Source organism: Pholis gunnellus (assembly GCF_910591455.1).
Source record: "Pholis gunnellus genome assembly, chromosome: 9".
Lineage (NCBI taxonomy): Eukaryota > Metazoa > Chordata > Actinopteri > Perciformes > Pholidae > Pholis > Pholis gunnellus.
The window spans coordinates 21223809-21236906 of NC_136535.1; the positions used below are offsets into that span (position 1 = coordinate 21223809).

The 13098-nt window shown below is 42.2% G+C and overlaps 1 protein-coding gene across 2 annotated transcripts in view; it reads right to left on the reverse strand.

The window, feature by feature from the left end:
- Positions 1 to 13098, reverse strand: part of kirrel3b (kirre like nephrin family adhesion molecule 3b) — a gene marked incomplete at both ends in the record, with an annotated part of 148500 nt that overhangs the window by 81387 nt on the left and 54015 nt on the right. The window lies entirely within an intron of this gene.

Sequence of the window (13098 nt, forward strand, 5' to 3'; positions counted from 1 at the left end):
GATGGTCTGCGGCAAGTCTGCCCCGGCCTTGGCCGGTCTGAGAAGGGAAGATGTATGTTCAACGACTAAAAGGTTTGTTCTAATTAACAGAAGTGACTGTGTCTGGATGGAGGGCCAATAATCAGGTTTAGAAGGACGAGGAAGAGATTGGGGACACGGTGACCTGTGAGAGGAGAGCGACGAGCAAACAGAGAGAGATGAAGAGAAAGCAATGCAGACTTGGTTAACCGACTGAGACATTCAAGGTGCCCTCCAAAGACCTTGTAGCAACAACCTTGAGTGACTCATTGATGTCAAAACACCTTCACTGCAGAGCTATATTGTTTTCTTTGATAGGGCAGTGAATCACTCCCATCCCGGAGGGCACATTCCACCATTTTCCGGCATTGTACTATGGCCTCAGACTTGGAGGTACTGACACTCATCCCAACCTCTTCACAATCGGCTGCAAACCGCCCCAGTGCATGCTGCAGTTCTGATGGAGCTAATAGAACCACATTAACTGCAAATAGTAGACGTAATTCTCACATTCTCACAGCTGTGCCCTGAGATTCTGTCCATGAAAATCACAAACCGAAATGGTGACAAGGGACAGGTGACAGCCGTGGTGGAAGTCAACACCCATTGTGTTTGACTTTCTGCCGAGTATACCGACACAGCTCTCTCTTTGGTTACATAAGAAACGGATGACTTGTAGCAAGGATACCTTTGCTACAAGACGGTACGCCATATTCCCGCAGTACCCTCTAGATACTGGCGACCAGACCAACAGATGTGGACCACAGGACCATCAATTTCATTCTACAAAGACACATGAGTGCCACATTGCAACTGCATCAGCTGAAGAAAGGTAATGAATAAATCATCCACCGCTGAAATACATTTATTCAAGTCTGTAAGTTAACACATTTTAGAGGTATCATGGTTTCGCACAATGCCCAAGAAAACTTTGACTCACACTTTATTGTAAAATCCAAAAAATTCACTAACCATTGAAAGCATTTCCCGTTTTGCATCAGCAGAGAGACTCAAGATTACTCTGACTCACTCTCGGTGTGCAGCCCTGTCTCCTAAAAGTTATCTTCCCATACAACGTAATTGCATTGGGGTTTAATGGGTTATGAATTATGTTTTGAAGGCTACTTCTTTTGTTGTGGATTATGCTTGCTTTTGACCTATTACAAATACCTTTCAAACGAGTCCCTGGGAGTCTGCATAGGGAGGATGTTGCATCGGTCAGAAAATACAAGGCTTTACCCAGAAATTGCTGTTCATGTCCCGTGTGAACCAAAACATATTGTTGCCTAAACATAACCAAGTAGTAGTTTTGTTGCTTAAACATAACGTGTTTTTGTTGCATTATTGTTTCGTGTTGTTTCAGTTTTGTAGTCATTTGAAGCCAACCATAAGTTTTTTACTAAACCTTACAAAGTAGTTTTTTGTTTTTTTTTTGCAATATTGACCATGTGTTTCAAACTGCTCAAAGGATTTCTCTTGAAATGTAATTGAGAGGGCAGTTTAGTTTTATGGGAACGCAATTTCGTTGAAGTTTGGGGTGTGGTGTTTACTATTCTGACACCTTTGCCGTAACCTCCTTTGTCCGAGTCAAAATTAACCTTGTGGAACTCACCATGCATGTGCACTACCTGTCATCGTTCACGCAGTCTGTATTTTTGATTCCCCTGGAGCTAATGCTATACAATGGGCGTCTATCTCCAAACATTCTTTTACTTGTATAATTCATTGTTTCTAGTTCAAGATCTATCCGCAACTTCTCTTAAAGACTACAGAATACTTTCAGCTCGGGCACTGTGTTATGAATTCCCCAGCATTTGTCGGTAGGCCTAATTTGACACCTGCCTCATCATTTACAATTAGGCATTATGGGATGTAATTGGCCATCTGCCTCTGCCATCTTGTGTTCCTGGAGCGGGGCCATGTTTGTTTCCTGCTGTTTAGAGAGCCAACACACATGGAGATGCCGTTGCTCTGAACGTGACCCCTTCGTACTTTAAGCTTAACGAAGAGCAGTGAGAGAAGAACCTGCAATTCATCATTCAAGTGTTACATGCAGCACAGAGGGTATATAAATAGCCCACATAACATAGGCCTTACACTGTGTCATCAAAGTACTGCAGTTACTTATTTTACATGTTTTGGAGGGAAAACTTAGTAGAGCAAAGACTTGTATTTCTAGGGCTTAGTTCTAGGCTGAATAGTGGAATTGATTTCAGGTTGGTGATAAATTAGGCAATTTTGAGGTTAAGATGGGCCACGCGCCGAGTAAACTGCACATGAGCAAAGACTGAGAGTCACTCTTTGGTAATTGAGTGGCTGGTGAATATTGGACAAAAACATGCAGAGATTGAAATGGAAAGATTCAAGGGAACAGATACTATTTGCCTCTTTGATTATCCTCACCTCTCGTGAACTCAAAACCCTTGGCAGGTACTGTAATTGCTCTATTCATCCTGTCAGTCACAGCTAACTCTCTCCATAGCTGCTCCCACTTTTAGCTCCACCTGTGACCCGTCATCTGCTTGATGTGATGGCAAGCGCCACATTTCTGATGACAGGCAAGAAAATCTTGAGTGACAGTGGCTTTCTTTCCTTCATCCCTGTCACTCAACGCTGCCTGGCCACTGGGAACAAGTGTTTCAACTTACTTGTTGTTTCTGCACTGTAGGTGCTTAGCATTGACAGTGAAGAATTATACCCACGCACATTTTTTCAGAAACCCCATGGTTGAAAAGCCCACAAGCCACTGTGCAATAAGTAAATGACCTCATGCATGTTGCAATGATCAAAAGAGCCTCTGCCAGGCTGCCAGCGGGTTTCATATGGCTTGAAACATATTGTTTCCTGTAGTTTGAAGAGTGCCACTGAAATTACTACTCTTCCTCTCTAAAAATGTGTTATTTTTAGTCCACTATCAAAACAGAGGGGCCAGAGTATGTGTGGGACTTAAAGTGTTTACCCGCTGGCGTACTGCAAAAACAATAGCTCAGTCTCTCCAAAATGCAGATTAACTGCTTGCGGCAACGATGGTGCTGCAGTTTTGTTTGCTACAGTCCTGTTGCTTATTTTCAATAATAATTCATATTTATTCACCAATATGATTAATCTTCTAAATTTGTACAAGGTTCAAAATTGTTTCACTGTAGGTCAGAAAACTCAAAATAAAATCCATCAACCAAGTAATCATAATCCAAAAAAATGCTCTGTGAAAAAAACAGCATTCCAAAAAAGACATATTGTCAGGGACTCTGAGCCCTGAGATTTCCAGCGTAACCTCAACACATCTTCATATATTATCATTTCCGTTCTCCACACTGGAATGGCTTAATTAGCAAAGCTTAAGGCACACACATTCCTAAGACATCTGCGTGTGTGTGGCTCATTTCAAAAGCCACTAATGACATTTTTTCGCCTCCAAAGAGATACAATGTTAACTGTAGCCAAGCTAAAGTAATCCATTGAGGTACTGCCCATCAAAATCCATGAACACCCCAGAGGGAATCTTGACCACAAAGAAGAAGTCTTGCGTATAAGGATGGCTCCTCTTAAATAAGCTTCACATCAAACACGTTTGTTCAAAACATTTTTTTTTTACAGCTTTACAACTTAGGGTGTCTTTGTGTGTGTGTGTGTGTGTGTGTGTGTGTGTGTTATGGGAAGACTGAGAGGAAAAAAATATAGTCAGATGGCCAGAAAAGCTAAGGTGTTATTTCCACATTTACTTTACTTTAAGTTATTGACTGCACATTTCCATTTCAGATATTGTACTCATATTAGTCTTCTGTAATATATATCCCTCTAAAGAAAGAAAAAAGCCTATTCAACATCTGAAAAAAAAAAAACAGGCACGTAGGTAAACTCTTCTTTGGACACTTGTTTATTGCTTAATACCTCAAGTCCATCTTGCACTTTAGATGCTTACGGGCAGAGGCCCATGTGAACATAACATGCTGCGCTAGCGAGCAGACATCTCACCGATTTGTTTCACTTTTCTGGGATAGATCTAATCAATTCCTGTTGTCATCAATACTGGCGGAGCAACTTGAGATGAAAGTGGATCAAAGACAATATTCTTGCACAGGGTGTTGGATAAAGGCAGTTTTGGATTGGTGAGAAGGCTTTGCAGTACTTTTTTCTCTCATACTTTTGTTTATTGTATAGATTGTCAGATATTACTGTTTCCATTGTATCTTGTGGAAGTAAATGCGAGATACGGCACATGCCAGATTTGAAGGGCTTTTTTTGTAATTTTTTGCCATAATTAGACAAAGGAACATGCAAGAGACCAATGTGCACTGCTCAGATTCAGATTGAGGAAGCTGTATAGTTTGGTGGTATGAATCAGATCAGTGGGCAAGCAGGATGGCCAAGATTGGAACTGTTAAGGCTGTGGGTACATATGCACCATGTAAATGATGTAATACGGGGGTGTATTTATGCAAGTGTTTGCAAGGCTGTTGTTCATTTGTTTTGTTTTTTTCTGTCGGCTTCATGCTATTTTTGCATCTCTCCTATTTTGCTCTTTGACACTTCTGCATCCTGTGCTGTTTATGCATGCATTTCCTTGATCGTGCTCAATATAAAAGTTGTGTGTCCACCTCTGTCTGTCTCTCTCCTTTGCACATGTTTTCATGCACAGAGATCTGCAGTGTGATATAGTATACCCTGTCACAGAGGTGGGAGTCAGCTGGTTGCTGTGTCACTATGACAAAACATGACAGATGTGTTTAGGCAGTGGAGTGCCGGACCTGCCACACAGCATTAGGCTCACACAGTCAGAGAGGAGAGCGCTGGGTATTCCCACACAGGGAGTCCAATCATAGACATAATAATGGTTTGTCCACATGGAGGATCGGATGTCTGAGCCGGCCTGAGAGACTGCTACAGAGCAGGAGAGGTGTAACTTCAATCTGCCAGGACATCAGCGATTCACTGGTGGGTTTGTTGATGTGGACATTTTCGAGGAACATTTAATGATTCTTGCAGCTTACAATGAATTTCAATAGCTGAATTCAAATGACTTACTACAAATGACTCACATGTGCCAATGCAAAATGATCAAAGGCAATCTCATTATTCTTCCGTCATTCACTTCACAGACTTTTTTTTCGAAATCCTGATTACTCATTAATTCATCATAAGGATGGCCATGCACACACTGTTTGGGGAACTGACAGATTTGACAGGCATCCAAATGCAGCTTCTCCTGTTCATATGCTGCTCAACCTGTCTGGAAACCAATGGGTGAACTGCAAAGCAGACTATTGTCCATGCAAATGGACAGAGGCAGTGGCAGCTGATGACAGATGCCTCTTGAAAAATTCAGTTTTTTTTAATGAATTATGAAATGGCATAAGGGAAGTTGTGGAGGACAGATCTTCTCATTGAGGCTCATGGTCAAACGAGTCCACCCACTCCATAAAAGAGCTGACTTAGAAACATAATGAACACAGCCTTTTGTCCCCGTTATCGGCTCACCTGTGGGTAGTTTTACTTTGCTGAATAATGGCAATTACCCCGGATCCCCTGATAGCAACTTCAACGCAGTTTACTTGCCAAAAAGAGTACCAAAGACACGACTTTGTGAGTAACCTTGGGAAAATGGAGCTGTGATTACCATAAAATTAACTGCCAGATTCATTACATAATAAGATGTACATAAAATGAGTTGACGGGATCCTTTGCCCTGGACCACGAGGAGTACTTATACAATATGATTCCCCAAGGCTGAACTACTAGGAATTAGTCCTATAAGTCCAGCCAACACATGTGAGGAAAATGACACTTTGGATGTATTTGTTCACATAATATGTTTGCATATTAGGAACCTCTTTATACCCATATAATCCTGGTAAATGCTGATGTGTTCAGTTGAAGTAAAGAGATAAAAATAAGAAAACATTGCTTGAACCAGACTCACTGGCTGACCATGAAGACAACTTTCACAAGTCAGACCACGAGTACTTTACCAACACACCGGCCAATACATGATGAAAATAATAAATACAAAAATCAGTGTTGCATCTAAAACGAGCATAAACTGTTTCCCTTCCCATCTAAAGTCGGACACAAAATCCATAACAGACATGACGGCAGAGCAAGTTAACTTCGACGTGGATGGTTTTTCACACTGCGTACAGCTCTTGTTGTTCAGGTTGCAGAGGTGGGTTAACCAGCTCAGGTGAAAAGGTGTCTGTGTAAGAGAGGCTCTGTTAGTCTCCATCTTTGTTAGTGAGTGATACACCACTCTGTGGTGTTGTTTTCGTGCCAGGGCTGCACTTTATAAGTCGTTCTATAGTGTGGTCTCATTTCTGAAGAAAAGTGGACACATCAGGCCTGGGGGAGTCTGTGTGAAGTGCAGCTGCTGTCAACACGACTGTGGTCACAGCAGAGGTCAGTGGTAGTCTGACCCTCTGGCTATAAAACAGGTCCCCTCATTAAATACCATGGACAGAGTCTCTGTTTCACTCTTACTCACAAACTAACGTGCATTTCCACAGACTTCCCATGTCTAGGTTTGCATGCTGGGGTTATACCATGCAAACACTTGTTTAATAAAACAAACTCACAACATTAACACGCAGTTTAGGGTTCAGTATATGTTGCAGTCTCATAAACTGGTGGTGTCCTGCATGTGATAGAACTCCTAAATTAACAAACGATAGTGAATCATTGGTCAGACACTGACACCCAAGGGCCCCTCACATTTTACTGAATGACCGCTCACTCAGACAAAGTATCCCTCCACGATCAAACAACAGCAAGCTATGATGAAAACAAACATTTTGCACAACAATAATAAGCGATAAAAGTGGCTGCAAATATGACACTGTATGTCACAAGCCCGCCCACTGCTCACATCCTGAGTCGTGCGACTGTCGCCATGGCAATTGAGTTTCCTGATGAAAGCCGTCCGCCAATGAGAAACTGACGTCACTCGATTCGGTCAATAAGTTCCTGCTTACAGCGGAGCATCTACCCACTAATTTGTCAGCCGTTGGCTTTAGAATATGCACATTCCCTTTCTTTTTTTTTTCCCCCCACTACAAGCACAAGAGATCCTAATGAGATCGCACATGTTCAGCTCGAGACCGAGAGTCGTTTTGACTTTATACCTTAAGCTAGGACTGAATTCAACACTTGATGTTGCGGTGCGGGTGTGACATTTCCCAGGCAAGGGCATATTCACACACCTTTCACAAGCCTCGGCTCTGGAGCAGAGGCTAAAAATAATCTGAGGATGTTGAAGTGAATCTGTTTCACAATAAAAACCTCTCCTGAGCCTCGGCTATATACTGCTCCCTAATTGGCTACAGGACCTTCTCACCTACGTTATTGGATGTTGTGACAGTGTGGGAGCCAAAATACTGCCAACAGTCAAGCAAGGTTTTTCATTTCATTGTTGAATCCCATTTTGTTCCTTAAATGTTGGAACAAAAAGCTCGAGAAATGTAGTTGCGAAATGAGGCAAGATCTTTATGGTTCGATCCTATTATTGCTCTATAACTTTGTGACAGATCAATGTGGGAATATTAACGGTTTCTTTTCTCCATGAGATCACATAGCACATAATGATTCCTTGGGTACATCCACCTTCCACCAGCCAAAACAAGGTCATGGCAAAAACAAACCATCCAGTGCATATCTTAACTCATGAAGTGGTATCTCAAAATATGTTATACAAATGACATGTTGCTTAAACGACACAGTACACGACACATGGGCTCTTAGTGGAGTTTATGAGGGAAAAGGCCTATTTGAGTAGATGAGTCATGGGAGCCTGATGCCTGTAAAGAAGATTAGATGCTTGTTGCAGGTGTGCGAAAAACCAAATTATACATCTTGTCTCCTAAGTAGTTTGTTGTCAGTCTCCTAGATCCCAGCATCAATGGAAAGTGTATAGCACACGTCAAATGCACTGAGCAGGCCACATTCCCTGGCTGTCGAAGATAACATTGTTGATCCTTTAAAGCTTTGATTAGAGGTTTCAGGGAAGGCATACAATACCAAAAAAAAAAAGAAAAAAGAAAAAAAAGGAGAAGAAGGGCACGTTCATTGGAGATCACATCTCATTTTACTGCAGCAGACAGAACAACAAAATCATGTGCTGATGCTGCTTACATCCTATACAGAGCGGGGTACTTTCCATTAGCTGTCTTTGACTGCCACTGAGTAGCAGGAGAATTAAAAACAATGCATGTCCATTTTTTATTATTAGGCACCAGGTGCTGTGCCAGGTCCAGCAGTTGTGCTCGGCTGCTCCCCACCACCATCGGAGCCTTTTAACAGCCTTTTAACCCCCATTGACAGTCTTAAATCCACTATCCTGAAGCTACTGAGGAGATATACTGAGTGGTAGGAAGGGACAGGGGGACACTGAGGGAAAGACAAATAGAGATCATATATATATATATATATATATATACTGTACATATATATATATATATACAGTAGAAATAGTGAGAATGTTCTGTGTAACACCATGCAATTCACGACTCTCCCATGACAAATGTGTTCCATTCTTTTTACAATAAATCAGCATAAACAATAACACAAATTTAAAATGATTTCTAAATTGAATCTCAGTACAGTGAATAACCAGATTCTGTGGGAAAATGCAAAACCTTAGCTAAGCGGGGTATAAGTATTATAAATACATGTTCTCTTACTCCTTATCACAGTGATTTAATTGGGACAATGGACCCTATTTCATTGTCTCTCACTCCCGAGTAAGCGCTTCTGCGCATTTGCCACTGAACGAGTTGACTCATAAGCTGTGTAACCACCCCCACTGCTCCCCTCTCCTCCTCTCTCCTCCTTGCTGTTAAATGCTAAACCGAGCGAGCCATGCTAATCGGTGGGAAGAGGCGACTAAAGCTACTGCTAATCCATTCTGGAATTACGGAGGAGAACAAATTAAGAAACTTCAACTCATTAGCTGAGCTTTAATTCACCGCCCCTCCTGGAGTAATCCCTAAACTCAGCCTCTCCAGTTAATTATACTGAGGCCCTGGATGAGAGGCCCTTCATTGTGTTGCTGTTGTTGTTGTGCTGTGTTACGTTTCTGAGGTGTGTGTGTGTGTGTGTGTGTGTGTGTGTCTGTTTGCCTTGGTGGTTTCAACTCAAAAAGGCAGGCTAAAAGAACATCAATATCACAGCAGTATCTGAGGCTGAGAATCACCTCACGCTAAATATTATTCAGTCGGTAAGATAACTGCAAACCTTTGACAATTCCAATGATTTATTTATTTGAAGGATCAGGCTGTAAGAGAGATGAAGGGGTGCATGTGGGTGTGAGTGTGTGTGGATGCACTTTACTATTTGCGGTGCGGGGCATGAAAGTAAACTACATGAAAATATAAACACCGTCGATCAGAAGATGAGAAATATGCACCGATTGCTTTTCTTTGCGCAGGTTTGAGGGGATTTTTGGGAGCCCTCATGTGCATGTGGGAAATGGTAGGTACTGCTGTGATGAAAAGAGGCAAAGTCAGAGTAATGAAAAGAGTCCCTTTCAAGAAAAAGTAACCTGCGCTGAGCTACAATATGAATGATTTACAGGCGTTTGGCATTTTCTCTCAGCTATGAGTGTTGATACATAAACATATGATGCTGGCCCCTTTTTGAGCAGGAACCGAAAAAAGCGTAATATGAGATTTGGCAATTCTGTGAAAGTGCCTTCAGTTTCTTTTGAATGTTTAAGCATTTAAGTATAGATCAATGCAGATTAAATATGTGGTACTGGCATTGCATGTTTCTGTATTCCAGCCTCTTTACATGGATTTTTAAAAAGTACTTCCCACATTACCTACGGTATGCAGTCTTTTTTATCAGAATATTTTTCAACGCTTCATGTTCTCCACTATAACTGCGGACAAAAGATGAAATTATCACCATTCACGTTTAATAAATGGTGCCTATCAAGGACACCTTTACAGAACATTGAGCTAACTCAACATGCTGGACCTCAATTTGCTGTAACTCAAAAAATAACGTCGGTCAGCTCTCTCTAAAATACATGTTATACAATGGATGCAGCTCTCTGTGTTGAACTCATTTTCAATCTACAGCCACAAAATTTCAAACCATTTTTTTTAGACCACAGGTACTTTGTAAGTTGACTGTATTTGCCGTGGCCACCAGCGCCTTTTAGAGTGGATTTCAATGGCTCTCTGAGCTGTGCGGATGGATTCACATTTGAACTTTGTCATTACATGGGCGATAAGCCACCCATAAGAGAGGCTTTTGTAATTTCAAATATGGATAAGTGGCAGTCGAGGATCAAGCAGGAGCGATGGATGGATACATGGATGGAGGGATAGATGTGCATGCCTGTGCTTTAAAACCACTCCATGTGCCTCACTTATGTTACCCAGAGACACATGCGGTGATTGTTGTAATCAGACGAAGCCCTCCGGGAGGCCTAATATGGAAGCTGTGTAATACCTGTTTCCAATTTGCTTTTGTTTACGCTCCATTTGCACAAGTGGCCTGGCCATTTGCAATCACCGCCTCAACAATTAACCCCAAGTATTGTGGACCAAGAGATAGGACGGATGCTCCTGTCGCTCTCCCTCCCACACCCTGCTGTGAGCACATTGATTTGCGGACCACGGGAGGTTAGTGCGGGGGCCGCTTGCTATGGATCCCCTATCAGGCTAATAAAGCTCGGCATGACAGCTTTGGTGATTGGGTGAATGGGGGACGCTGCTCGTGGCTGTTCTGTCACTAAGCAGTACATGGTGCCTCAGTGCAGTGCCGTTGTCTGGCCTTGTTAAAAGCATGGGTCAAAAAACAGTTCTGATGAGCCTTTCAATGTTTGTGTTCCAGCAAAAAGCACAGAGGTCCTCCATCACAGCGGGGTAAGATGTTTGTGGAATCAATTATGAGATCAGGCTCTCGAGACCAAATAGATACTCTGTATTTGGAAGGGAAAAAAAGCAGAAGTACTGACTTAGTGCATGTATGTGTGGTCACATAAAAACGAATACACTTTGTCTTTTCAACTGGAAACTGCTTTTTTCTTTTTCTTTTTCGAGCATCTACAAGCACAACGTCTTTAAAGAAAAGAACTGAAAGGAAAGCCTTGATCCTTTACTGCTCTTGATTAGTTTTTCCGCACATGGAACATAAGCTTTTGTTTTGTTCGGCTCACCATTGTTCTGCAGGGTGATATTAGCCATTGTGTAGCAGATCTCAAGTTATAATAAATGTTACTGAATACATAACACAAAAACACTGGCATTTCAGCATGATGGAATTGACACTTGAATCCCTCCACACCCCAACACATTTTCACACACACACATACACACACACACAGGCACATTCACTCCTCATCGATGGATTCCATCTTTCCAAAAGGCTCAATCTGACGCCAGATCGGATCTCATCTTGTGCCGGCAGCTAGAGAGAAAAAAAATAATCTGTCTTTAATACCTGGACCTAATTAGCTTTGAAATCTGAGGTTAATTAAACAAAAGAAGGTTAAATTAAGTGACTGGTATTTAAGTGGCGACACACCGGATTAAAATCACCCCCCTCATTCTCTGAATCACTCATCCCCGCTATCCACAAAAATCCTCTTCTCTCCTTATCCTCACACATTTTTAAGACGGTTGGACCCATGTAAAGGGGTCTATGCAGCTACTTAACATAAATACTAGTGATTATCATAGTCATCCGACCTAGGTGTATCCGTTTGCGCCTCCTTAATGGATGGTGCGACAGTGAAGAGAATTAGAAAACCTGTCATGTACTTCATCTAATAAGCGAACAGTGAGAAAAAGTGCATATGAATGAGGAGGTGCGCTGGTGTTCCTTACATTGCATTTTGTAAACCAAAAATAATAAGAAAGGAGATAGAAGTTTGACTGACTACAATTTAGTGAGTGGAATTATGGCTCAGTCTGTTGACCAACATTTGTGTTTATTCATTTGCAGGTTACCCTTGCCAAATCCTCACATTCGGGATTTCTAAGAACAAAACACTAATTCTCCTTACTCCCAGTCACAGACTCCTCATCCTCACTCGCTGCAATGTAGAGCTGGATAGAGTGTTTTCAGCACAAGAACACCAGAAATACACACACAATTCCAAATTATGTTGTATTCAATTTGTTATACAAGCTGGCAGGCTTGAGGAGACTTGAGAATCTAAATTGCAGGATAAATATTTACCTAGGAAGAAGCATCTGTACTTCCACCAAGGCCATCTAAGAGAAAAGCCTGCCACGATTTGTTTGGAAGCACTGCCTCTCTGCAAATGACCTTATTGTGGGCGGAGAGAAAAAGCAGGTTGGCTCTTCTTGGTTTTTTGGGACAAGGGTGACATGATGACAACCCATCCGTCGCTGGTACTTGGAAGCCCCGTTCCCTTTCTGCTGCCACCTGTGTTGCTTGCACAGGTTTGTCTGCACTCAGGCTTTCAGTGCTGGTTGCTTGTCCTCTGCAGCTTGCTAATGACTTTAGCTGTAGGTTTGCAGGGAGAAGAATCCAGCTCTCGATGAAAGACCCCAGTTATCTAAACCAATGATGCCTCTTCCCAACTATAGCATACCACTGTAAACAACATTACACAAAAAAAAGAAAAAATGCATTTCAAGGCTTCTACCTCTAATAGTTCCTCACACAACCTGTTTTCTTCCACATGGTTGCCCGAGAAAAAATGATGAAGGCCACATTTTGAGCAGCTATAACCTCTTTTCACATGGAGGGGGAATGGCTGCGAGTGGGCTGTGTGCTAATGCTATTAGTGAGTTGCTGTACAAAGAGAGGTGAACATGCTGCGAAGAACGCGCAGCGGAGAATCTATTCCTGGATGTATCCCTATGATCATTGATTTCCTGTGTAGGTAGAATCCACCTTTTTGTCTCTGCCCAATGTCCATCATTATCAGGGAGAGAGTTCAGCACATCTCCACACGGTGTGGTGTGTAGGGTAACCTTACATCTCTCTCTGTCTGACCCCCTCGTCCCCTACCAAAGCATGAAAAGCAATGGCCTGAGGGGGGTCATTTGTATCTGTTGGCCCTGTTCCTTGTCTTAGTTGTCCAGCCTGTAGGCCATCTAGTCACATGGA